Genomic DNA, 27,790 nt, shown 5'->3' with positions numbered 1-27,790 from the left:
ACATACAACCCTGTGGAGAGCCTGCAAATCTACATGATCCCGTGCATACCCATCCCTGTTCAGAGTCTGAAAATCTACATGAGCCCATGCATTCTCAACCCTGTGTCAGAGCCTGCAAATCTACATGAGCCCATGCATACCCAATCCATGCAGAGCCTGCAAATCTACATGAGCCCACGCATATACAGCCCTGTGCAGAGCCTGCAAATCTACATGAGCCCACGCATACCCAACCCTGTGAATAGCCTGCAAATGTACATGAGCCCACGCATACCGAACCCTGTGAAGAGCCTGCAAATTCACAGGAGCCCACGCATACCCAGCCCTGCGCAGAACCTGCAAAATCTATATGAGCCCACGCATACCCAGCCCTGTGCAGAGCCTGCAAAATCTACATGAGCCCACACATACCCAATGCTGTGCAGAGTCTGTAAGTCTACATGAGCCCACGCATACCCAACCCTGTGAAGAGTTTGTAAATCTACATAAGCCCACGCATACCTATCCCTGTTCAGAGCCTGAAAATCTACACGAATCCAAGCAAACCCAACCCAGTGAAGAGCCTGCAAATCTACATGAGCCCACGCATGCCCAGCCCTGCTCAGAGCCTGAAAAATCTACATGAGCCCATGCATACCCAACCCTGTGCAGAGTCTGTACGTCTACATGAGCCCACGCATACCCAACCCTGTGAAGAGCTTGTAAATCTACATAAGCCCACGCATACCCAACCCTGTGCAGAGTCTGCAAATCTACATAAGCCCACGCATACCCAACCCTGCGAAGACCTGGCAAATCTACGTGAGCCAATGCATACCTAACCCTGTTCGGAACCGGCAAATCTACATGAGCCCATGCATACCCAATCCTGTGAAGACCCTGCAAATCTACATAAGCCAATGCATACCTAACCCAGTGCAGAGACTGAAAAGCTACATGAGTCCACGCATACCCAACCGAAAAAGAACCTGCAAATCTACATGATCCCAAACATACCCAACACTGTTCTGAGCCTGCAAATCTACATGAGCCTCAGCATACCCAACCCTGTGAGGAGCCTGCAAATCTACATGACTCATGCATATCCAACCTGGCGAAAAGCCTGAAAATCCACACGTATCCACGCAGCCAACCATGTGCTAAGCCTGAAAATCTACATGTGCCCTTGCAGCCAAACCTATGCAGAGACTGTCCAGTCATACCCAACCGAAAAAGAACCTGCAAATCTACATGAGCCCACACATACCCAATACTGTTCTGAGCCTGCAAATCTACATGAGCCTCAGCATACCCAACCCTGTGCTAAGCCTGCAAATCTACATGAGCCCACGCATACCCAACCCTGTGAAGAGTTTGTAAATCTACATGAGCCCACACATACCCATCCCTGTTCAGAGCCTGAAAATCTACACAAGTCCATGCAAACCCAACCCAGTGAAGAGCCTGCAGATCTACATGAGCCCACGCATACCCAGCCATGCTCAGAGCCTGAAAAATCTACATGAGCCCACGCATACCCAACCCTGTGCAGAGCCTGCAAAATCTACATGAGCCCACGCATACCTAACCCTGTGCAGAGTCTGTAAGTCTACATAAGCCCACACATACCCAACCCATGAAGAACTTGCAAATCTTCATGTGCCCAAGCAGCCAAACCTGTGCAGAACCTACAAATGTATATGAACCCATGCATACCCAACCCTGTGCAGAGCCTGAAAATCTACATAAGCCCACACATACCCAACCCTGCGAAGACCCTGCAAATCTACATGAGCCAATGCATACCTAACCCTGTTCAGAACCGGCAAATCTACATGAGCCCATGCATACCCAACCCTGTGAAGACCCTGCAAATCTACATGAGCCAATGCATACCTAACCCAGTGCAGAGTCTGAAAAGCTACATGAGTCCATGCATACCCAACCGAAAAAGAACCTGCAAATCTACATGAGCCCAAACATACCCAACACTGTTCTGAGCCTGCAAATCTACATGAGCCTCAGCATACCCAACCCTGTGAGGAGCCTGCAAATCTACATGACTCATGCATATCCAACCCGGCGAAAAGCCTGAAAATCCACACGTATCCACGCAGCCAACCATGTGCTAAGCCTGAAAATCTACATGTGCCCTTGCAGCCAAACCTATTCAGAGACTGCAAATCTACACATGTGCATGCAGCCAACCATGTCTACATATCTACATGAGCCCATGAATACTCAGCCCTGTGCAGAGCCTGCAAATTTACATGAACCCACGCATACCCAGCCCTGTGCAGAGCCTGTAAATCTACATGAACCCACGCATACCCAACCCTGTGCAGAGCCTGCAAATCTACATGAACCCACGCATACCCAGCCCTGTGCAGAGCCTGCAAATTTATATGAACCCATGCATACCCAACCCTGTGCAGAGCCTGCAAATCTACATAGCCCCACGCATACTCAACCCTGTGCAAAGCCTGCAAATCTACATGAAGCCATGCATACCCAACCATGTGAAGGACCTGTAAATCTACACATGTGCATGCAGCCAACCCTGTGCAGAGTCTACAAATCTACATGAGTACATGCATACCCAGCCCTGTGCAGAGCCTGTAAATCTACATGAACCCACTCATACCCAACCCGATGCAGAGCCTACAAATCTACATGAACCCATGCATACCCAACCCTGTGCAGAGCCTGTAAATCTGCACAACCCAATGCCTACCCAACCCTGTGCAGAGCCTGCAAATCTACATAAACCAACGCATACCCAACCCTGTGCAAAGCCTGCAAATCTACATGAACCCATGCATACCCAACCCTGTGAAGGGCCTGCAAATCTACACATGTGCATGCAGTCAACCCTGTGCAGAGTCTACAAATCTACATGAGTCCATGCATACCCAACCCCATGAAGAGCGTGCAAATCTATATGAGCCCAAGCATACACAACCCCGTGAGGAGTCTGCAAATCCACATGAGCTCATGAATACCCAATCCTGTGAACAGCTTGCAAATTTACATGAGCCCACGCATACCCAAACGTGTACAGAGCCTGCAAATCTACATGAACCCACGCATACCCAACCCTGTGCAGAGCCTGCGAATCTACATGAGCCCATGCAGTCAACCCTGTGAAGATCATGCAAATCTACATGAGCTATTGCATACCCATCCCTGTGCAGAGCCTGCAAATCTACATGAGCCCATGCATACCCAACCCTTGAAGAGGCTGCAAACCTACACATGTGCATGCAGCCAACCATGCCCAACCATGCCCATGCATTCCTAACCCGGATAAGAGCCTGCAAATCTACATGAGCCCACGCATACCCAACCCTGTGTGGAGCCTACACATTTACATGAGCTCACATAGTCAATGCTGTGCAGAACCTGCAAATCTACACACATGCATGCTGCCTACAAATCATGTGCATGCAGCCTACAAATCTACATGTCCTAACGCATGCAACCCTGTCCAGCGCCTTCAAATCTACATGAGCCCATGCACACCCAACCCTGTAAAGAGCCTGCAAATCTACACATATGCATGCAGCCAACCATGTCCAGAGCCTACAAATCTACATGTGCCTAGGCAGCCAACCATGTGCAGAGCCTGCGAATCTACAAGTGCCCACACATAGCCAACTCCTGGAAGAGCCTACAAATTGACATGAACCTATGCATGCCTAACCCTGTGCAGAGGCAGTGTGGTACATCCAGGGAGTGCTCTACAGAAGTTGTGCATATTTCATGATTCAAGGCTGCCTCAAAGGTTGAGGCAACATACTGCGGACAGCTAAGCTGAATCACACTGGATCTTTGCACCCAATAAACGTAATGGCACAATTTTTGGCTCCATTTCCAGACCTTCTGCATCTGAGAACAGCAGGAGAACACTTCATTTGAAGGGACCCTAGAGCAGGGCCACTGGAAATTTGCATGTGTGCATCCGCAGTGTTTTAAGCATGCCTAATATTTTGCGTATTTGCCATATAATCCATCATCTGCTGCACATTCTGCAGACTTTAACAAAAGTAATTTTTCTATCTCAAATGTTTCAAAAGTTACTCAAGGTGCAGCAGCATGTGTTGCTGCGCAATGGAAGGCCCTTTGCATTGGTTAGCTGGTCACTTTTCTGTTTCTACTTGTGACACTTGGATAGTAAACTGATACTAATGAACTGCTTCCTACACCCAGACAGTGTTACCAAGTGCATTACATTGCATAATTTGCCTTTTCTTGCTGCATAATTTAGTCATCACTGCTGCCTAATTTGGCCCTCTCTGCCGCAAAATTGCAATGTCCCTGCTCTGGAGCATGTCTGTGACTGTGAGGTGGATCCTTGCACTAAAAACTCACAGAAGCTGTGTGTCACCATCTTCCCTCGACACCTCTGTGGATGAATGTGTAATTGTAGTCTGAGGCAAGGAGCCCCGGTGTGTTGGGAGGTTAGTGTGTTCATGGCCAAGTGTTGTGTACTCAAATTAAATCAAACCAAATCATTTATATTGTTTCAGTTAATTAAAACCATAACAATATTTCTGTTACACATCAATCTATCAAATAAAAAATGGCTAAAAGTGTAAGTGTGTCTGAGCCTTGTGATCGAGCAGACTGTGGGGGTCATTCTGACCCCGGCCGGCGGCAGAAGCCGCCGGTCTGGCTGGAACCGCCAGAATACCGCTGCGCGGTCAAAAGACCGCCGCGGCTATTCTGGGTTTCCCGCTGGGCTGGCGGGCGACCGCCAGAAGGCCGCCCGCCAGCCCAGCGGGAAACACCCTTCCATGAGGATGCCGGCTCCGAATGGAGCCGGCGGAGTGGAAGGGGTGCGACGGGTGCAGTTGCACCCGTCGCGATTTTCAGTGTCTGCATGGCAGACACTGAAAATCTTGGTGGGGCCCTGTTACGGGGGCCCCTGCAGTGCCCATGCCATTGGCATGGGCACTGCAGGGGCCCCCAGGGGCCTCACGACACCCCATACCGCTATCCTGTGCCTGGTGGCCAAAACCGCCAGGAACAGGATGACGGTATGGGGGTCGGAATCCCCATGGCATGGAGGATTCCCCAGGGCAGCGGAAAACCGGCGGTACACCGCCGGTTTTCCGTTTCTGACCGCGGCTGTACCGCCGCGGTCAGAATGCCCAAGGGAGCACCGCCAGCCTGTTGGCGGTGCTCCCGCGGTCGTTGGCCCTGGCGGATTTTACCACCAGGGTCAGAATGACCCCCTGTGTCTTGCTTAACGGATAACAGTTAAAAGGAACAATGCTAAAAACAAACATGCGCCAGATTGGGAAGTTGTAATTGTGCATACTCGGACTTCCTTAATGGGTAAACCAAGCAATCCTAAGAGCATTGATGCATCAGACTGGTGGGGTTACTACCCTGGCGAATCCTCCGCACTGCTGGCCTCAATCCCTTCATCGACCAGGGGTGATTGTCTGCTGGTTGTGTAATTACTTAAGTGTACGTCAAATGGAAGCCATTCAGGGATGGGTCCTCCGATAATTCGGGGGCACGTCGCCCCGCTGCTTTCAGCAGAAGAAATATAAAATGATAATAAGGGATTGTTATTATCATTTTATTTTTCGCTGAGGCGGCAGTATAGGGTGGGGTGGGGCTTAAGGGGGCTAGAGGGAGGCGTGGTCTGTGCACCTTAAGTGCTCATGTCAGTTCGGCCGGCCATGTTGGGCCGGCCAAACAGACATGCGCACTTTGCACTTCTCCACCCGCTGTATTGAGCAGCTGGGAGGAGACAGTGCACAGGGTGACACTCTCTCTGTAAATGCCAAAGCAGGGCGCTAACACTAATCACGGAGCTGATGACATCAGCTTCGTGATTGGCTGAGGGGAGTCTGGGATCCTGTTTGCTCCCGGGCAGCAAGGTCGAGGAGAGGGACTGGGTGGATTTTATTTTTATTTATTTTTTCATCCCCACCTCGCCACCCCCGTTCAGTGGCAGATGCTACTGAAGTCATTGTCAGGAATTTCACCAATTTACAGTTCAGCTGTGTTTTTTTTAACGAAAGTGATTGAAGACTGTGCACATTAGGTCAAATACAGACTGGAAGGATAAAGTTCTCCTTTTCTGCTTTACAGAGTCTGCATTCTGTAGGTCGCTGTGGTCCCAAGATGGTCGACCAGCCAGTCCTGGTATTTTGCTGAAACGCAGGGCCATTAGTCTGTGCTTTATGTGCGCTAGGAAGGGGGTGCCAAGGTAAGGCGCTGGTTTCAAGAAGTCCTAACTTTTAATCACCATCCAGGCATGAGAGTCAGCGAGAAGTGTATTTTAGTCTTCCAGGGCCGGACTTTCCGTAGTGGGCATCGGGCGTTTTCCATGGAGGCTGGAAGAGTGGGGGCTTGTCTTGCAGAGGTGGGGGGGGGGCAGTTTTGTTACTGGGGGACAGTTTTGTAGTGGTGCTGCAATATCAGCCCCCAGTAACAAAAACAGCAGTGCTTTACACTTGTGCACGGAGGCCTCCGCCTCCCCCCCCCCTCACCCCTCCGATGAAATTGTCAGGGCTGCTTTGGGTTCCCAGGCCGGCCCTGTTATCTACCAGGCTTGTTGGGATCTTTAGAGCGTTGCTTGTCGCCCTTATGAAAACTTTGTAGTAGTGTGCACACCCCACAGTTCGGTTAAATGGATCTGTTTGACAGAATACTCCAGGAGTTTTCAGTAAAACGAGTGCGGATCTCTTTCTAGAGGCAGCCATAGTGCTCTGCTTTGTGGGACATCTTGTGTTTGCCGTATCTTGAACCAGCATGTGTGTACTTGTGTCAGTATCACACTCTCGCCTCCTGGCGCTCAGTGACCATGTACCGTCATGTCACTCGCATTCTCCAGTCTTTTCAAATGCTAGCAAAGTAGCTCAGTGGGTTGAATGTCCACTGTAGAGACTTGTGTCTTCCGGGTCATTCTTCGTCCATCAAGAAAGGGGGTTGTTACAACCCCTGCATGAGGTTTGTGCAGACCTACGGGAAATACCAGCACGGCAGTATTCACTGAGTCTGATGTAATCTTCCCTTCTGTCCGCCGCAGACGTCCCGGATTTCCCCGGACAGTCCCGGTTTTTGGGGCAAAGGTCAGATTATCTAGGGTGCACAAGTTAAAGGTATGCTCTCCTTTAACAGACGCCTACAATGTATGCAATAATTAAAGTATTTTGGCCCATATTTATACTTTTTGACGCTAAACTGCGCTAACGCAGTTTAGCGTCAAAAAATTTAGCGCCGTCTAACGCCATTCTGAAGCGCCATGCGGGCGCCGTATTTATGGAATGGCGTTAGCCGGCGCAAGCAGACCGGCGCTGCCTGGTTTGCGTGGAAAAAAAACACGTAGACCAGGCAGCGCCGGCGTTGGGCAAAAATGACGTTAGGGCGTCTTAAAATGGGGCAAGTCAGGTTGAGGCAAAAAAATCGCCTCAACCCAATTTGCGCCATTTTTTTACGACGCCCAGACGCCATTTCATGACTCCTGTCTTACTAAAGACAGGAGTCATGCCCCCTTGCCCAATGGCCATGCCCAGGGGACTTATGTCCCCTGGGCATGGTCATTGGGCATAGTGGCATGTAGGGTGGCACAAATAAGGCCCCCCTATGCCACCCAAAAAAAATTGAAAAATATAAAAAATTATACTTACGTGAACTTACCTGAATGTCCCTGGGGTGGGTCCCTCCATCCTTGGGTGTCCTCCTGGGGTGGGCAGGGGTGGCAGGGGGGGTCCCTGGGGGCAGGGGAGGGCACCTGTGGGCTCATTTTGAGCCCACAGGCCCCTTAACGCCTACCCTGACCCAGGCGTTAAAATGTGGCGCAAATGCGGGGTTTTTTGACCCGCCACCTCCCGGGCGTGATTTTTGCCCGGGAGTATAAATACGACGCATTTGCGTCGCCGTCATTTTTTTAGACGGGAACGCCTTCCTTGCATCTCATTAACGCAAGGAAGGCGTTCACGCTAAAAAATGACGCTCTTTGCCAATACTTTGGCGCTAGACGCGTCTAACGCCAAGGTATAAATATGGCGTTAGTTTTGCGCCGAATTTGCGTCGAAAAAAACGACGCAAATTCGGCGCAAACGGAGTATAAATACGGGCCTTTATCTGTTACTTTCCGGCAACACAGTCCCCTGTCTGCTCCCAGCAGAGAGACGGAGTGGGGAGCAGAGAGAGGTGGGTGGGGGCGCGTTGGGGGTGCAGGGTGGGAGGTCAAGCCATAGCTAATTTTATATGTGTAGTGTTGTAAATGTGTATGTGTGTGTGTGTATATAAACACACACATGTATAGACACACATCCACAAAGCTACGCAAAAAACGGGACATGCCAGATATAAAAGTGAGTGTAAAGTCTTTAGTCCTTCTTTTATGTCTGACCTCTCCCGGTTTTTGATCCTCAAACTCTGGTCACCATAGGAATACCCTAGAAAGCTGCGCTTTTCTGTGTTAGTTTTCAGTAGATTACTCCTCGCAAAAAATCGTGTTTGATAACAATTCCGAGGATGTTGCGATTAGCACAAAACTGAGATTACCAATTCGGGCGCAACCCAGTTTGCAGTAGAATCATGATTCCTGCTTGGTTAGTATTTGCGTTTCATCATTCTAGAGTCGGTATTGGAATCATTTGTGCAAGGGGAACAAAGTGGTGACGTCCTTTGTCAAGGATCGCATTCCGTTGCAGGGAGATTAGCATTATGGAAATGTGTTCATGTTATGACATTCTTGGCACGCTACCCACTTCCGGTTTACACAGAGAAAACTAATCTCTTAGCGTGCAGGGGTTTCAGAGTTTGTCAAGGTGACATTTTGTGCCATGCTCAGCACGAAAACTGTAAATCCCGGATATTCCCCGCTCTTACCCATAAGCCTTTGAGGCCTATTAACTTTCTGATTAAGAGCATTATTCGAGGCCTGAGCCCTTACTGTAATAGAAGTGTGTCTCAGCGTGGCCACTGTCAGTGACGCTGTGGCCCCTAATCCAGTTATGTAACTTGGAAGGGTCACTGAAAGTCAGTGTTTGGCAGACCGGCTCCCCTGAGGAATGCACAGACAGCAGCTTGTGTTAGAGTCACCATGGTTGCCATCTAAGAGCAGGCACCGCTTCCTGGCACTTTCCAGCTGTGTGTGGTGGCGTGGATGAGTGCGTGAATGTGAGAAAAGGCTGGATGGATGAGTGAGTGTATTGCATGCATGGGTTATGCATTGCTGGTAACTGTGTATCGCGAACCTAGTCACCAGGCACTGGAGAGCTGTAAAGCAGCAAAGGTAATGATATTGTCAAGGAGTGAAGGGGGAGGGGTACTGAGTAGGCCTGGGAGGAATGTTTATGATGCCAGAGTAATTTCAGTAATTCAGCTTTGCTTTTTGATGTGGAATTATCACGTAATTTAGGTGAAAAATCTTACAGCCAGAGCATATTTAGCGAACACTTATGGCAGTTTGTGCACACTATTCGTGTTCTGCGGTAGTTGGCGATATTACGAAGCTGAAAAATGCATTCTTGCCTCCATTTTGGATGTGAGTGTGTATTTTGCACTAAAAATAGCTTTAAATGGTGGCAGTAAATTGAAAACAAGCATTTTCAATGCAACGGGTCTCGCATTTGTTCGAGTTAGAGCTATTAGTGTTGTAAAGCAAAAAAAAAGGCAGCGCGATCGTGCTATGTAAAATGCAGAGTGGTCGCGCTGCGTGGAAAATAAACAGATAAAGTATTCTGGACTCTAGGCTTAAAACATCGAGCCTCGTATGTTTTTGGTACTTTACCGGTGCTGTGTAGGAGGGCTAAACACCAGAAAAGGCATGACGCATGCATGCCTTTCACAAATGAAAGCAAGCAGATTTTAAAAGGCAAGCCCACAAACCAATGTAAGTGACTGACGTGGAATGGGCGTGGTTTCAAGCCCAAAGAGAGATTACAGAATGGACGGAGCACTTCTTGCTCACCCATAAAAAATCCCACCCAAGAGCACGTTTAGTGAGAATGAGTGGCTATCTGCGCTTGCTGTTCATGTTCTGTTGCATGTAATGTATGTAATGTAGTAACTGTAAAATCTTTATTGTGACGAATAATTACATTGGTACAATAACGCCATTTAAAAACACAATTATAGAAATATAATATAATAAAATGAATAAATATACAAAGTGCGTGCAAGTACATTTTGACAGGGAGGACATGATTCTTAGAGACCCAGCATAGGAACGTTAACCCTCTATTGTGCAGGGGCATTGAGGCAGTTCACGGTGGCATGCGGGATTTTTGTAAATTTCCCAAACCGGGCAAGGTCTAGCAATCTGTTAGTGCTTAGAGCCTATACCCAGACCTTGCTGGATGCAAAGGGTCATTTATGCACGAAGAAATAACACTAAACACAGAGTTACTCTTCTTGTGTAATTCTGCATAATCTTGTGGAATTCTTATGTAATTCCGCGTGATTACTCTGCACTGAATTGTGTGAGTTACGCCCACCCCTATTCTTGAGTGCTAAGAACGGACGTTGGTTCAGGTTTGAACGTGTGACTGACTGAGTGTACTGATAATGAATGAGTACATTTATAGATGGATGGGTTCTTACATTTATACCAGAACCAACAACAAGTACCAGGACCAAGAAAAGTTATTTTGAATGTCTATTTTTATACCTTAGATTGCTGTTATGTTGAAGTTTACACCTTGCTCTTCACCCTTTGTTGAATGGATACAGCCTCCTTTACCCACAGTAGGTCCCATGCTTCATCTATGGAAGGGGGGTGTCTTCGCTAGCAACAGTTTTTGCAATGAGGGATCTCCATGAGCTCTTTTGTTGGACTTTTTGTTATGTGCCATGTGCAGTGTAGCTTTTGCTATCATTGATGATTCTCTACGGGTCTTACGGCCAGATGTAGGTAGCTTCTTCGAGGCTGCAAATGGCTTGATTCGCAGAAGTGGGCCATTTGCGATCGGAAAAAAACATTTTCCTATGTACAAAAACCTATTTTGCAATTTGGTAATCTATTACTGAATATCTATACAGGTTAATGAGTCAGTATTAGGAAGGGGAGTGATTAGGGCAACCTTTCCTAATAATGAATCACACTGCCATGTATGAAAGTTTTGCAACCGGAATGCAATCGTAAAACATTCATACTTTATCGACTCCACGAAGGAGACGGTAAGCCATATGCAAAGGGGAAGGGGTCCCCAACCATCCCCTTCCCCGTTGTGAATGGGGGCACCAACATTTTTTAAGAGCAGTCAGTGGTCCTGCTCTTAAAAAATGAACAGGAGACTTTTCATATTTTTGTTTGAAATGCATCCTGTTTTCCTTTAAGGAAAGCAGGCTGCATTAAAAAAAAATGCTTTATTTAAAAAAGCAGCCACATACTTGGTAGTCTGCTGACCCCAGCAGGCCACCATCCCTGAGTGCCAGCCATGCTCAATGGGTTGGAAATTGTGATCTGCCTCATGAATATTAATGAGGCAGTTCCCTTGCAACCCATTTGGGAATCGCAAACAGTGTTTCAGACACTGTTGTACATCAGTGTTAGCGACTCGCAATTTGAGAGTCACAAAAAAATGCAAATTGCTGCTGGCAAACACTGAGGGTCGGACACCTGGCCCTTAAAGCTGAATCTTTGTGTAGTGAGGGCTCCCCATTGGTTTATTATTGATCCCTAACCACTACAAGATTTAAAAAATGACATAGATAAGCTTGGGTTTTATATCCTTTTCTGCCTATACTAGTCAGTCAACATGTTTGTGCTCCAGTTACAATGCATTCTTCAGGACCATATGGACTCTTCCCACTGTTCTTGCCCTGTTCCTAACACCTATGCCTTAAATGGGCTTGTTCTTCCCAGTACCGACTACCAGTACTTCTCAGTTTTCTCCCTGTGAGTACCAGGACTACTTATTAGGCAAGAACAGTATTGATACTCCTAGTTGGAGTAGGGCTCAGGCTTCAAAATATGGGTACATGCAGCGCGCTGCTAAAAATGAGCTTTTCAGACTGCGTGTGTCTATATGCCGCTCTGGAAGGCAATAGTCAGTGGATTACAGCGCTGGGATGCTACTGCAATGTTACGTTTTAATTGGAATCCCAACAAGAATAAGGATGTGGCCAGAGCTGCCGACAGTATAATTGTGGAACTAGGTTCCAATCCCACCATCAGCTCATCATCATGTGATTCTGGGCACCTCACTTAACCACTGGTGTTTGAAAAAGTATGCTTTAATGTAAAACTTATAGTCGTCAATAAAAAGTTGATATTGTTAAAAGCTCACTCCCAACCACCCCCTACCCCACAGACATGCCCCTAACTGCCCCTCAAGGTCCACTCATTCTAACTACTAAGTACCAGCACTTCTTTTTTCCCATTTAAAGCACTGCCTAGCACTATGTTATTGTGTAAGGCAAAGAAGAAATGTAAGCTATGGGCCATACAGTATGTATTAAGCACCACTGTTGAGTTTCCAAATAGCGATTTTTACTGAATCGCTATTTGGTAATCGCAATGTGCGACGTAACACAGTAATCGTAAATGCATTTGCAATTTCTTAATATTCGCAAAATGCAATTACCAAATAGTGATTCAGTAAAACAGGTAATCACAAATTGTGAATGTCGCATTTTGGAGCAGCTAGATGACCTCACAATCAGGAAGTAGGTCAACCCATGCTGTTTCCAGAATCCTGATTTAGGGGAGGAGACAGACTGTTGGAGCTGAGCACTAGGGAGCCAGTTTGGAGTGTTTTACGTGCCCAAAACACATCATGGCCACTGAGGGGAATGCAAAGGAGGCAGGAGGGAGCAAAAGAAAATTAAAGTTTAGTGAGAAGGAACTTGAGGTGCTCACAGAAGAGGTGGTAAACAGCCACAACAAGCTCTTTGGAAAAAAACATGTTCCAGAGAGTGAAAAGAGGAAGATGTGGACTGACATCCAGGCCAAGATCAGCACGGCGGGTGTCACATAAGCGCTCAATTGAGGATATATGCAGGAGTTGGTACGATTTACATATATATGGGCCAAGGAGAGAGTAGCCACCAGGCTTGCGAAGGCAAGGAGTACTGCCAGAGGACCATCCTCCCAGACACCATCCACCCCCTTGGAGGACATAATAGAGGCAACTTTGCAGCCTGAGCCCATCATCAGGATCATTGACATTGACACCTGAGACACACCCAGTACCAGCAAAGGTAAGAAATACAATTTGTGGAATTACTATATGTGCAGGGAGAATAGTACCATAGAGAAAACCAGTGGCAACCTACAATCTAATTTTTTTTTCCTGCCACGCGTGCTATGCAATCAAACAATGCATCATGGGAGTAGTAGTCTATAATACAACAATGAACTAATATCAAAGAATGCAGCACTGTGTATCCCCATACAAAGAGACGACAAAAATGACAAGTAGAAACACAATGTCAGGGAAAATGTTTAATTCTAACTCAAAATTTAAAATGAAACAAAAATATTTTTTAACTTAAATATTTCTCATTGATGTTGCAGATGTGCCTGCCCCCACATGCATCAGAAACAGAAAATGGGGAAATGAGGATACTCTGCCACTGTCAGAGGAAGAAAATATTGTGTCAATACCACCCATGACACCTGCACAATCCAGATGCAGGGCAACCGTGGCTCTACTCCCTGAGTTCAACATAGAGGCTGGTGACATTTTACAAGACATGTCTACACCACCTTTAGAGGATAGATCCACCCACAGACTTCAGTCCTTTTTGAGTACCAATACAGTGGATGTTGGACAGACCTCAAGGGAAGGTAACAGCTCACCTGTATTTGGAGGTCTGGAGGCATCCATGTTGAAGGTGCAGCACCTACAATGTAAGCGCATGAAGTCAATGTACAGACAGTTGGTGGGACTGAATAACAACATGATTCAGCTGAACGCAACAGTGTTGGAAGAACAAAAAGCAACAGCAGGCAATTTAAAGGAAATGACAAATGCCATTAAGGAACTCTGCACAGTAATGCATCATGACCATGTCACAAACCGTAGGCGTCATCACCAATTAATGGGCAGATTGGATGGGTTTAGCAGATCTGTCCATCACCTAACGAATGCAACAGCATTACTGTTGCAACATACTGTGACCATGCAAGTAGAGATGGCACACTTTAGTGGAGACATTGCATGAGAATTGGTGCAGGTTACCAATGCACTGGAGAACCTGCAGACAGCCCAGATCGCCGGAAAACGTAATTTAGATGTAGGGGATAGTGAGGAGCTCTCTAGCCTCAGTAGTGTGGCTGCCCCTGTGATGGAAAACAGGCTTTGCAGTTCGACAGTGTAGTTTCAGAGGCCTCACCAAGACAGGCAACTGAGCCCACTGAATGGTCTAGTGGAATGAGTGGATAAAAAAAGTGATGGAGGCATGTCTCAGTGCTTGTTGTTTTGGAACATTGCAAATCATATGTCATATTGTTGGTGATGCATTCGATTTGAGTACTAAATGTGCTTTTGAACTTCATTTGTTATGTGCCCACATATTTGACCTGAAATTAAGGCAATAAATGTGATACCTGTAGCAATTTAAAAGAATACTTTGCGTCATCATTACTCACATTAAAAACAATTGTGCACTATTTTGGCACATCTTTATTTGCCTTGTGCTGCTCTTGATTTAATTGCTGGGTGACGGTTGGTAATGGCTCATCATCCTCACCAGACTCCATATCTGAGAGGCCCAGGGGTATGCCTTTCAATGTTGCAATGTTGTGCAACATGGCACATGTAGTCACAATCTTGCAGCAGGTTTCAGGACTGCATTGTAGTGCCCCTCCAATTTCATGTAGGCTTTGAAAGCAATTTTTCAGCAAGCCAAAGGTCCTCTCTATCACACTACGCATTCTCCTATGTGCAGCATTGTAACACCATTAACATGGAGTAGATAGATTCAGATATGTTGTGAGGATAAAGGACCACACTGCAAATGCACTGTCTCCTACAATGAGAGGAATAAATATTGAGTCACTGTCATCAGTAACTTCACCTGTACACTATGCTACACAGTTCCGTGAGAACTTACCAAGTAGGCATCCTTCTCCAAACTCTCCACCAAGAAGCCTTGTGTAGTTTCCACTATGCCTGAATATTTATGAGTGATGTGTATTGACAGGGAATCTGGTCACTAAATCAGTGATGATGTTTGAGGCCTTGCAGATGACCTGTATGTTCATTGAATGGCTCCATTTCCCATCTCTGTATATGTATTCACTGTCAGATAGTGGACTGATTGCAACATGTGTCTCATCAATGCAGCCAATGAAGTGTGGGAATTGGGCTATCTGATAGAGATTCAATTTTGTGAGCTGCAAGTCCTGTGGGGTATTAGGAAATCTGATATGCTCATTTATTTTAGTTAACAGTGCATTCAGGAATGCATGAAAGAAGCGTGAGAGCGCACCTTGCGACACACCTCCAGCTGCTGCTATTACACCCTGGTAGCTTCCTGAGGCTAAGAGGTGCAGGGAACATAACACCTGCACATGAGTGGGCATTGCATTGGTTATGTGTGTGTCACTGCAATTGTGGTGGCAAATCTGCTATTAGGTCTAGTATGGCAGAATTTAACCTATGCTTGTCATAAATCTCCTCTGCTCTTTGGTCAAACAATGATATGCGCATTCTGAAAATGCGCTCCTCTCCCCACCTCCCTCTCCTCAAACCTGCCAGGATCCTCATCTTCCTCGCCATGATGTAGAGTGCAGCCATTGTAGAAAATGCCAACACACTCTGGGGCTTCTTTATATAGGTTGCACCTGATTACCTCCTGATTTGAGTTGCTGGTAAATTGCACATGAAAAATCACTGTTTTGCAACCATTCACAATTTGAGAATGGTTCATACATTGTTTTTGTGATTACTAATTTGCAAATCACAATTTTAGGGGATCTCTATTTTTACGTTTCCTTAAAATTGGACTGCTAATGCCTTTCATACATTGGGAAGGGCAATTTTGCATTCTCAAATTGCCTAATTTTCTATTTGCACCATTTGCGAATACAAAAACGTTTGATACATATGGCTCCATGTAACTTACTCCTTCGTCTTAACTGGTTTATTCTATCAATCACATAGGTGAAATATAATGACAGAGAGCGTAGTATGAACATCACAAAATTATTTTTATAATTAACATCTTTTGTTAAAACCAGAAGCACATTCATATCTTTGTGAGATTTTTCCCTCCTACATATTTAGCCACCGACACACTTCACACACATGATCACACTGTGGCTAGAGTTTTGCTGCTTTTACCCAACTAAGGATACATTCTTGCCTCCTGGTCAGGGATGCGACTTACTGCTGGGTAAAGCCTCAATCTCCAGGCTGCAAGAGTTGTATTGGGTATGCATGTTTGGTTGCCGAGACACCCCGTGGATGTTAACGCTCACCTTTTGAGTGCTGCCTTGACATTTGTCTCCTAATTCGGCATCTCCTCCTCTGAGCAGATGTGGTTTGGGGACAGGCACGCTCCTTTTATGTTTGTCTACCCACCACAGCATACACCTATATGTCCAATATATGACTGTCACAATGGCGTTAAAGTAAAGTGACATAAGCGGGCTGTACATTAATGGGACACGTAGTTCCTGAAAGTGATACTATAGAGACAGATTTTTTTCTGCGGACTACATTACCCATGATCATGAGATTTTTTTTTGCCAATGGACTTCATATGAACAATTATAGTCCAGTCCAATTGGTCTGTTGTATGGTTCCTTGTAATGTGGGGAAAGACAAGTTTTGTTGTCAGTTTTACGCCTCTCATAGTGCTTTTGTGTTCTACTACTTCTGTTATGATTTCACCTGTAGTCAAACTGACCTAGTGCATTCTCAAACTTTTTGATGAAGCCACGCCCTTCATACGCTACCTTTCCAGCAGCCATACACTGGTTGATCTTTTTCAGCTGTCATTTCAGTACGGGGCAATGTCTCTCTTGGCTACCATGAAACTTTGGTTTGGTAGCTAGAAAAAACTTTTGCATCCCTTGCCCCAAGAGAATTGTGGTACAACCATCTCAGCATGCTTAATTTGTAACAGAGTGAGTGCTGGTGCTCAGGTCTCTGCTCAGAAGCCACGGCCAGCACAATTAAACTTCAGCGAACCTGGTACCAATGCTGGTAGGCCTGATCCCACTTCATGCCTCTTTATCAACTAAAAGACAGTCCCTGCCCCTTTATTGCTCTCCGGCAGGTCTCTGCTTTCCCAATTTGTGAAGGTTTCTGCCTTTCTTCATCAATTTTCACTTTTGTGTATTATTCCCTCTCTTGCGCTAGGAAACATCTGATGCAGAAAGGTAAGAGCGGGTCCCCAAAAATGAGTGCTGGTGGCCTCCACTGGAAACCACCACCTCAAATGAAGTACTGTCCTCAATCTTCAGCACTAGAGTAGACTTCATTTTGCATCAGAATTATTGTCAATATCCTTTACTGTGGGGCATTACCACATCACATGTAGGAAGGTACCTCTCTGTCCACAACCCTGTAAGCTGAGATTGTCCCCTGTGCACCCTCATTTGGAAGATTGTTGATTGGACCAACCTGAAGCTTAATTTCACAAGACTTGGAATCTGAGGGCGTCCACCTTTTCTTCATCCTTGGACTCCCCAATATCTTGCTCCCACCTAGCTTTGAGTTCTTGCAGGTTGCCCTTAAGTGGAAGATATGTTAATAATACCGCCTCCCTGTTCATGTTGGCAGCTAATTGATTGCTCTCCGGAGGGAAGTTCTCCACTGTTCCCCCTCCCAGCCCAATACTTGCTATCAGTGCATGTTTAAGTTGCAGGTATCTGTATGTTTGACATCTGTCCATCCCGTATTCTGCCCGCAAGAGTGGAAATGGCGTAACGCCATTAGCATCTCACACTTTGCCCAGGGTGGATATCTCAAGCCTGTCCCAGCTTCGACATTTCTGCTTGTGAAGCCACCACTTTCACCTAAGTTCCCTGCCAAGGAGGTCATGTAGGGGTCAGTTTGTGTTTCCACCACCTTCCCCTGTTAAGCTTGCTCCAGATTGCAGCTACTAGAGTGGTCCCTGTATGGCATCACTGAGCCGTGCACCTCCATACTGCATCTATAAGTAGCACTGAGCTCCAAGGCCAAGGCTCTCCAGTCCAGGCACTGGCTCAGTTCAAGGAGATAATGTCCAGCCGATCACCACTCCTAGTTGGGCAGCTTTGAATTATTTTTTAATTTTCAAGAGTGTTGCCCCCCATCACAGGAGGACCTCTGAAGTGTTTCCCACACTATCCTAGGGGCATTGTCCTCCGAGATCTGCAGGGGCTTAGCTACGGGGGTGTTTGGGGTGTTACACCCACTTGATAAATGGATTTTCTGGTAAATAGTTGGGTACAAGTGCTTTTATTTGGGTATGGTGCGGTGTCTGTCGGGTTTCACCAGAGATGTTAACATACACACAGATAAAAGCCCACAAACCCTCTCCCTTTCTCCATTTTTAAAGTCTTCACAAATGTTGGTTATTTTGCAAAATACTGCATTATCCCTCACCTAGTAACCCTACCAACTACATTCCTCATATTTCCAACTGCTCTTTAAGTCCCTCTCACATGCCCTGCTCCCATTTAATGTATTTTTTTACACGATGTGCTAGCGTGATTGTCAGAAAATCTGAACTTCACACCACTCCAATTAGGGTGACCACCTGGCACTAAGGCAAATTCTGGACAGGACTGGGAAAAATTGAGGACATTCAGAACAAAATTTCAGGACAAAGGGTCAAAATTCAGGACAAATTTTCAAGAACAAATGCTAGTTTTACAGACACATCCAAGAGAGGCCATACCCCATTAGGTTATCAGTGCATATATTTACTCTTTTTTTACATAGCACTATTTATTCACTGTGGTCTTTTTGTGATTGCCTTCTGGTATGCTACATTCAGGTGTCACATTACATCCTTGTTCAGTAGTAAATTAATGCCCTTAAGCACTGTATCGAGGCCATCACCCCTACCCAAATTTTTCTTGGAGAAAAAGCAACAGCAAAAGTTTGATTATGTTTCTAAACATTTTAAAACACCTGGCAAACGGTTGGGAAACATTAAGGTACGGAACCTTATGCTATGAACAAAAACATCTGGCTAACCTAAACCTCTAATGGACTTTCAACTTAATGAGACAGAGCAGATGGTGTGGGCGACAGTCTCGCACCAAATGTCAGGATGTGAGGTACCCACAACTTTTTCTGTAGTCTCACAGCACTGGAGTGTATGTCTGTGACTCTACATTGATCTCAGAACTGGGAACCCAGACTACCACTCAAAGACAATAAAAGAGAAGGATGAAAGCGAGATCAAATGTGAGCTCCACGACAACTGATCCAAAGGGTTGTTGCTAAGTACTGGATAAATAAGGAAGAGAAGAACAAGATGGGACAATTCCTAAAATCAGATAAGATGGTCCCCCAAAATTATCGGAAGGTATCGAGTATCTGGGGAGTTGTCTCTGCAGATATTAGAGAAACAGAAGAGGCACTGTCAAGTAGTTCAACAAGCAGCACCAACCCACCCAGGCAAACTCTTCTGGTGCAATGCTCCGCTGTTCGTACTTCTGAAGGGTGAACAGGGGCCAGAACCCTTGCCAGGTTGTGCAAGGCAATTGCCCGCTCTGCCCATGTTTTAAAATGGTTTTGCAGCTGAGAAAAAGCCAAACCAGTGATCTGGGCTATCCCTAAGTGCCACGTACACATAGAGGGCCAGATGTAGCAAAAATCCAATTTGCGAGTTGCAAATTGCGAGTCCTTCCAACTCGCAATTTGCAACTCGCAAATTGGTATGCAGAACGGTGTCTCAGACACCGTCTGCGAGTCGGTATGGGGTCGCAAAGACCCACCTCATTAATATTAATGAGGTGGGTCGCAAATTGTGGCCCCATAGCGACTATGGGCACTCGCAAACATGGAGGCCTGCTGTAGTCAGCAGACCTCCATGTTCGTGACTGCTTATAAATAAAGCATTTTTTTTTTTTTAAGTGTAGCCCGTTTTCCTTAAAGGAAAACGAGCTGCACTTAAAAAAAAAACGAAACCTTTAGTTTCGGTATTTTTCCAGGGCAGGTAGGGGTCCCTTGGACCACTACCTGCCCTGACAAAATAGTTTTGGGTCCATTCACAAAGGGGAAGGGGTCCCATGGGGACCCCTTCCAATTTGCGAGTGGGTTACCATCCACTTAAAGTGGATGGTAACTGCGACACCATTTGCAACCGCATATGCGGTCGCAAATGGTATTGCATACCACTCGGACTCGCAAATAGGAAGGGAACACCCCTTCCTATTTGAGATTCTGAAATGCATTTTGCGAGTCGGTCCCGACTCGCAATATGCATTTCTGAATAGGAAAATGCGATTTGCGAGTCGCAAACGGCAATTTTTGCCGTTTGCGACTCGCAAATGCTTTCCTACATCTGGCCCAGAATCTTCTAAATATTTGGGATGCAAACTGCACAAACAAAATCTAAGGACATGAGAAAGATTTTAAAATGTCATTGGTGTTTCTTTAACATATGGTACTGTTTTCCCCTTTATATACAATTAGACCTCAGATTAAACTGGGTAGCAGTTACCTTTCGATACCTAGTGATTAATATCTACCATTTCTCCACTGATTTGCAGGATGGAAATCTCGGCAGAGCATCATGGTACCTCCAAGCCCAGTTTGCTTTTTGGTCTTCTCTTTTGCTTTCTGTAGTGGGCCACGTGGCACTAGTGAAGATGGTGTGCTACCCTGCTGATAGTATTATTTTGCAAACCTTCCCCTGCTCGTTCTTCATTCCTTCTTCAGACACGACACACATCTGATTTGGTACCTGGGGAGCCGTCGGGTAGCTCTTTCCACACTAGAGCTACCTGTGACTGCGGGTGGATTAGGCGCTCTGGACTTAGACCGCTAATATTTAGCTGAACTGGTCCAATGAGTGGTTCGCTGGCTGTCTGCCCGGCCTCCTGCATGAGTTGGGGTTTATCTGTAAAGAATTTAAAGGCGGGCTTACTGCACTGCTCAGTGTTTCCTACTGACCATTCTACGGAACACCATCCGGGGTTATCATGCACAGCTTTCTCTTGCCTTGCTAGAACCTATAAACTCACTGACATGAAGAAACCCTCTGCTCCTGCACTACCTTTGCTAAGCCTTCTCACTCGCACAGGACGGCTGTGCTCGGAACAGTTCCGTCAGTGGCATGCTGCAAGTGTCTTAAAATTGTGGGATTTTTTTCTGAATAGCAAGCTAGTAAATTTCCAAACCCTTATGGCAGACTACATCTTCACCCCAGTCAACTCCTTACTTAGAGCCATCTTAAAAAATCATTAAATGCCCTATTTCATTTCTGCCATCTAGCACTAACCCTACATGAGGTGTGCTAGAAGTTCTACACCATAGGGACTGGCGGCAAACTGATAAGATATGTGTACAGACCTTTCTTGATACATGGAGACCACTCCAGGTCTTCTCGTCATACTAGCTGGGTGATTGATGTGGCCAAACCTCTGCAAGATATGGACTGGACTAAAATACTGGACTTTCCCCACAAAGTATCCCACGGTTGTCACTTTAAGTACATTCATGGAACTTCCTTGGGAATGCATTCTGCCCATTGCTTGCCATTGTCTTTGTGGTTTGTAACTCATATTTGGTTGCTTTCAATTTGCTGGCTTTATTTATTTTAGGCTATCCAGCTTGTGTTTGTCCCTTCCCTTGCCCAAACCTTATTTACAGTATTTTTCAGAGTGCTCCCTTTCTGTAATCAGGCCTGTGAATCTTGTTCTTATCTCATCACATTTGCTGTGCATTCAAAGTACAAGGTCAAATGTCAGGCTCTATCTTCGGTGGGAACTTAGGTGGTCATTCTAAGTTTGGCGGGCGGCGGTCGCCGCCCGCCAAACTTACGCCGCCAATTGGCCACTCCGCGGTCAAAAGACCGCGGGGGCCATTCAGACTTTCCCGCTGGGCCGGCGGGCACCCGCCAAGGGAGCGCCCGCCGGCCCAGCGAGAAAGGCCCTGCAACACAGAAGCCGGCTCCGAATGGAGCCGGCGGTGTTGCAGGGGTGCGACGGGTGCAGTTGCACCCGTCGCGATTTTCACTGTCTACTATGCAGACAGTGAAAATCATGCTGGGGCCCTGTTAGGGGGGCCCCTGCACTGCCCATGCCAGTGGCATGGGCAGTGCAGGGGCCCCCAGGGGCCCCACGACACCCGTTCCCGCCATCCTGTTCCTGGCGGTAAAAACCGCCAGAAACAGGCTGGCGGGAAGGGGGTCGGAATCCCCATAGCAGCGCCGCCATGGAGGTTCAGGCCAGCCAGGAGAAATCTGGCGGGAAACCGCCGGATCCCCTTTTCTGACCGCGGCTTTACCGCTGCGGTCAGAATGGGCAGGAAAGCACCGCCAGCCTGTTGGCGGTGCTTTCCTTCGTTCACGGCCCTGGCGGGTTTTACCGCCAGGGTCGGAATGACCCCCTTAGTGTTTACTTTTCTTTCTCTGACTTCAAAGTGAGAGGATTTATGTGATAATCTTGCAGGATACTGGGGGTAGGAAAGAGTTTTTTTCTATCACATGACAACATGTAAATAAACTGTGCAAGGATTTCAGAATATATCAGAATTAGGAGTACAAATGAAGCACACTTTTGTTTATTCGGAACTGTGCTGGAAACAAATATCTTTATATGATTTAAACAAATCATTACATTAGGTGATGCAATTTTCCACACATCATTGTCTGTGCACTGTATAGTTTTATTTGAAAAACTGTATGTCTGTGCAAATGTAATGGTCATTTCAATCAAAAATGTGTTTTTACCACACCATGCATACTGCACTCTACTCTACTCTGCACCACTCCAGACCACTGCACCCTACTCTGCACCACTCCACTTCATACCACTCGATACCACTGGTCTGTGGAACACTGTACTCTTCTCCACTCTGAACCAATCTACTCTATGCCACTGCACTTCATACTACTTCACACTATGCTTCTCTACTCTACTCTCTACCACTCTACTCCATGCCAATGCACTTTACGCCTCTCTACACCACTGCCCTTTGTGCCTCTGCATTCTATGCCAGTCTAGGCAACACCAATCTACTCCACACAACCCCACTCTACACCACTCTGCAACACTGCACTCTATGCCACTGCACTCTATGCCAATACACTCTATGCTAGTGCACTTTACTCTGAGTCTCAACTCTATTCTCTGCACTCTACATCAGTACACTGTACGCCACTCTCATCTACTCTGCACCACTGCATTCTATGCCTCGGCACTCTACACCACTTTACTCTATGCCATCACATACTATGCCACTCTACGCAACTCCACTGTACCCTGCACCTCTCCACTCTACGCTACTTCACTCTACTGTGAAACAATCTACTTTATGCCACAACACTCTGTGCCACTGCACTTTATAGCACTATACTGTACTCTGCACTGCACCACTCTAGTCTACTCTGCACTGCACCACTCTACACAACTCCACTCTTCGCCACTGCACTGTATGCCACTGCACCAATCTGTACTACTGCACTCCCTGCCACTATATTGTATGCCACTCTACTTCACTGCAATCTATGCCACTCTACTCTGCCCCATGCCACTCTATGCCATTGCACTCTAAACCACTGCACTCTATGCCAATGCACTCTAAACAACTGCACTCTATACCAGTACACTATACTCTGCACCATTGTAATCTACGCCACTGCTCTCTATGCCTCTCTACTCCACACTCTACTCTGCAACATTGCACTCTCTGCCACTGTACTCTACACCACTATACTCTGCATTCTACGCAAATTAATTCTACACCACACCACTCTATGCCACTGCACTCTATGCCACTTTACTCTGCACCACTTCACTCTACGCCACTGCACTCTACAGCAATATACTCTGCTTTGCACTGCACCACTCTACGCTATTCTACTCTGCACCACTCTACCCCACTGCCCTCTATGCCAGTCAAGTCTCTGCTACACTCTGCACTACTGCTCTATACACCACTCTACACTACTGCACACTCTGCCACTCTATTGTACGCCACTCTACTCTATGCCGCTACACTCTATTCCACTCTGCTCTTCACCACTCCACTGTGCAACACTACACTCTACTGTGCACCACTCTAATCTATGCCTCTGCATTTTATGACACTACATTTTATGCCGCTGAGTTCTATGCTGCTGCATTCAAGGCCACTTTACTCTACACACTATATTCTGCAACACTGTACACAACTGCACTCTACATCAGTCAACTCCACTGCATACCACCCCACTATATGCCACTCTACGTGACTCCACAATATGCCACTCCTCAACACAACACTCCCTGCCACTTCACTCTACAACACTCTACTACACTCTTTGCCATTGCACTCTGCGGCACTTCCCGCCACTCCCCTCTATGCCACTAACTTTTAGCCATCCTGAACAGCAGCCCCTCTGGTGTATAACATGGCTAAAACACATTGGCAAAGCAAATAACTCTTGCGTAGACAAGACCTACTTGCTTTGCCAATGTTTGTTAGTACTATGAGGTACCGAAGTCCCTGAAAGAACTGTGAATGTGTAAGTCCTTATTTTAAACATGCATTACACACATCATAATATAGGCTGCTACAACATGTGCAAATACATTTAGGTTAAATAAAAAAAAAGTCCTTCTAAAACACAAATTTCAATAATATTCAGATTATACCTAGTGCAATTTTTTTTTATAACAGTCCATTAAAACCACACACTCCACAGCTCACCCTGGTAACCCCCTCACAGTACCTCTCTAAAAGAAAATATATTTGCCATCAGGAAGCTTCAAGTGATTAAAGTCAATACAGGTTTCAAAGCCCCTTTGCATTTGCAGATTTACCAGTTGTGCACATTTGCTTTTCTTTAGGGAAGGAGACAGCCTGGAAAGAAGGCCTGCTTCTTATCTGTCTGCCCCTCCCTTGTGATCAGAGCACACAAGACTTCCTGCCTTTTAAGCCAGTTGGTGAAACTGATCTGTCTTAATTACATTTTGTCCTTTAGATGAAAAACTAAAATTACGGACAAATGCTGTCCATTAAGCCTTTCATCACAGACAACGAACAGTAGGACTAAATTATGGGCAGTCCATGAAAATTACAGATGGGTGGTCACCCTACCTCCAATCTTACTGACCAAGCTACGCCCCCTGCAGGTCCGTCATCTTTACGAGGATTCTAGTTTCTGAAAGAACCTGCCGGGGGCGGCTTGCAGTGTTTCGCAGTATGTATAGGAATTTCGACAAAGGAATCCTTTAGAAGAGGGCGGCCCTACCTGATAAAGGGAACGTCTGTGCTCACCCAGGAGCGGACATCCCTATGAGAGATCTGTCATTAGTGTGACAATAATTTGCACCAACTCTCCTTAAGTCTATGAGAGGCTGTACATGTTCACCAGAGGTATCTTTCACCCTTCCGTCCTCTCAACACCATCACATCTCTACCCCCATCTTCTGTCCACATTTTATCGATGTGGAATGTCAATTATTTTTTTGAGTAGAATGCACACTGCTTCAGCCTCAGACATGTAACCTGAGTGGCACAATAGCCATATTTCCCTTGTAAGAAGCTGGCTTTCTATACTATATCAAAATGAGATATAGGCCCTCATTACAACCCTGGCGGTCGGTGGAGAAATGGCGGTTACAACACTGCCGGCGGTATCACAACCCCGCATACCACCATGGATTTCGTGGGTTCTGTACCACCACAAAATCCATTGCGGTAGGCACTGTCAGTGCCAGGGAATTCCTTCCCTGGCACTGATAGGGTTCTCCCCCACCCCAAGTCCCCCCCTCACACCCCTGACCCCCCCCACCACTCCCTAAAGGTGGCAGGAACCCCCTCCCCACCTTCCAACATCGACACACACCCTCCCTACACGCACACACACTACCACTACACATACCCGCACACATACTAACAAACATTCCAACAGACACACACACAGTCATACACCCACACATACTCACCGACATATAAACAGACGCACACATTTTCAAACACACAGCACCCCGCATGCATACATGCACTCACACCCCCCCTCTACACACTCACACTCGCACCCCCATGCACGCACACAACACCTCCCACCCCTCTTCCCTAACAGACCAACACCATACCTGGTCCGGTGATCCTCCGGGAGGGAACAGGATCCATGGGGGCTGCTCTGCAGCCAGCACCCCGTCACCAGAACACCGCCACGCTGAATCATGGGACGTGATTCGGTGGGCGGTGTTCTGATGACGTGGCGAGGAGCAGCCTCCACTTCCCCACCGACCGCCAGTATGGCTGCTGGCGACTCTCCGTCTGAAAAAGGACGGAGGGCTGTCAGCAGTCATAATATGCTGTGCCGAAAACCACCTGCACTGGCGGTCTTCAGCACGGCGGTACCTCGGTGGTCTTCCAAAAATACAGCTGAGGTTAAAATGAGGGCCATAGTGTGCGCAGAGTTCAGGGGTTCCTCAGAGTCTTAACAGAGGCCAAAGTAGATAATACTAATGCTCTCTTTTGCGGTAGTGTTGTTGAGTAGTTAGGCTTATCAGAGGGTAGTGCAAAGCATTTGTTGTACACACACAGACAATAGATGAAGCACACACTCAATGAATTAACTCCAGGCCAATGGTTTTTATATAGCAAAATATATTTTCTTAAATTATTTTTAGAACCACAAGATTCACGTTGCAGTTAAGTACTTTAAAAGATTTCTATTTCACACAGGTATCAACAGTACTTTGTTTGAAATGGATAAGTAATACAGTTCTTGAAATATTGGCAATAATCTGTTTTAAAAATGGACACACTGCAATTCTCAGAAACAGTTCTTGGGGGGAAGAAATGTTAGAGCGGTTTACAGGTAAATACCACACTTACAGTTTCACTCTCCAGATTTAGGAAGTCCACTGGTTGGGGTTCAAGTTAACCCCAAACACCCACCACCAGCAACACAGGGTGGCCAGGTGCAGGGGTCAAAGATGAGCAATTTTAACGTGGGCTCCTACGGAGACAGGGGGTACTCAGAATCAGGCCTGCCTGCAGGTAAGTACCCGCAGATCGGAGGGCAGACCAGCAGGGATTGAAAGAGCACTGGAGGGGCCATAAGTAGGCACCAAACACACAACCTCAGTGGCACAGGGGCGGCCGGGTGCAGGGTGCAAACAGGACAACTGGCTACCAATGCTCGTCTATGAGGAGACCTCGGGGGTCACTCAAAGGCTGCAGGCAAGGTCCAGGGGGGTGTCTTGGGCACACCACTGGACCGACAGGGAGGAGGGCTGCTTGCTGAACGTAGATGCAGGGGGTGTCGGTTTCTCCAAGGCCTTGGGGCTGTGGGTGCAGTGTGTCTTTAGGCATCGGATATCTTCATCCGGAGCTTTGAGGTTAGGGGGGTCCTTGGGATTCCCTATGCAGGCTGAGTCAGTGAGGTCAACCCAGGGTGGGCACTTGCTCTCAATTGCCTGGGAACCCCTTCTTGCTTGGGGGACCACCTAGACACGGTCCGTGGGCATCGGGTGCACAGGGGTCAGGACTCACGCATCCGGAGTGAGGTGGGAGTACTTGGTTGTAAGTTTTTCTTAGACAGAGCCACTGTCCTCAGGAGTTGTTGGTCCTTTTCGGGCCAGGGCAGTCCTCAGAAGTTGGGCAGAGGTGCTGGTCCCGCTGGATGCATCCCTGGTCTTTTGCAGGTTATTTGAAGCAGGAGACAGGCCGGTAGGGCTGGGGCCAAAGCAGTTGTTGTCTTCCTTCTTCTCTGATGGGGG

At 46.8% G+C, this 27,790-nt stretch overlaps 1 long non-coding RNA gene across 1 annotated transcript in view; it reads right to left on the bottom strand.

Annotated features, from left to right (window-relative positions):
• The window catches only part of LOC138286777 (uncharacterized), a 47,426-nt gene that overhangs the window by 8,317 nt on the left and 11,319 nt on the right, over positions 1-27,790 (bottom strand). Inside the window, exon 2 of the long non-coding RNA XR_011202060.1 lies at positions 13,757-13,800. This is a non-coding gene — a long non-coding RNA (uncharacterized lncRNA). The remainder of the gene's footprint in view (positions 1-13,756; positions 13,801-27,790) is intronic.

This window comes from Pleurodeles waltl, chromosome 3_2 (genome assembly GCF_031143425.1).
Source record: "Pleurodeles waltl isolate 20211129_DDA chromosome 3_2, aPleWal1.hap1.20221129, whole genome shotgun sequence".
Classification (NCBI taxonomy): domain Eukaryota; kingdom Metazoa; phylum Chordata; class Amphibia; order Caudata; family Salamandridae; genus Pleurodeles; species Pleurodeles waltl.
This window is presented reverse-complemented; position numbering and strand designations above follow the sequence as displayed.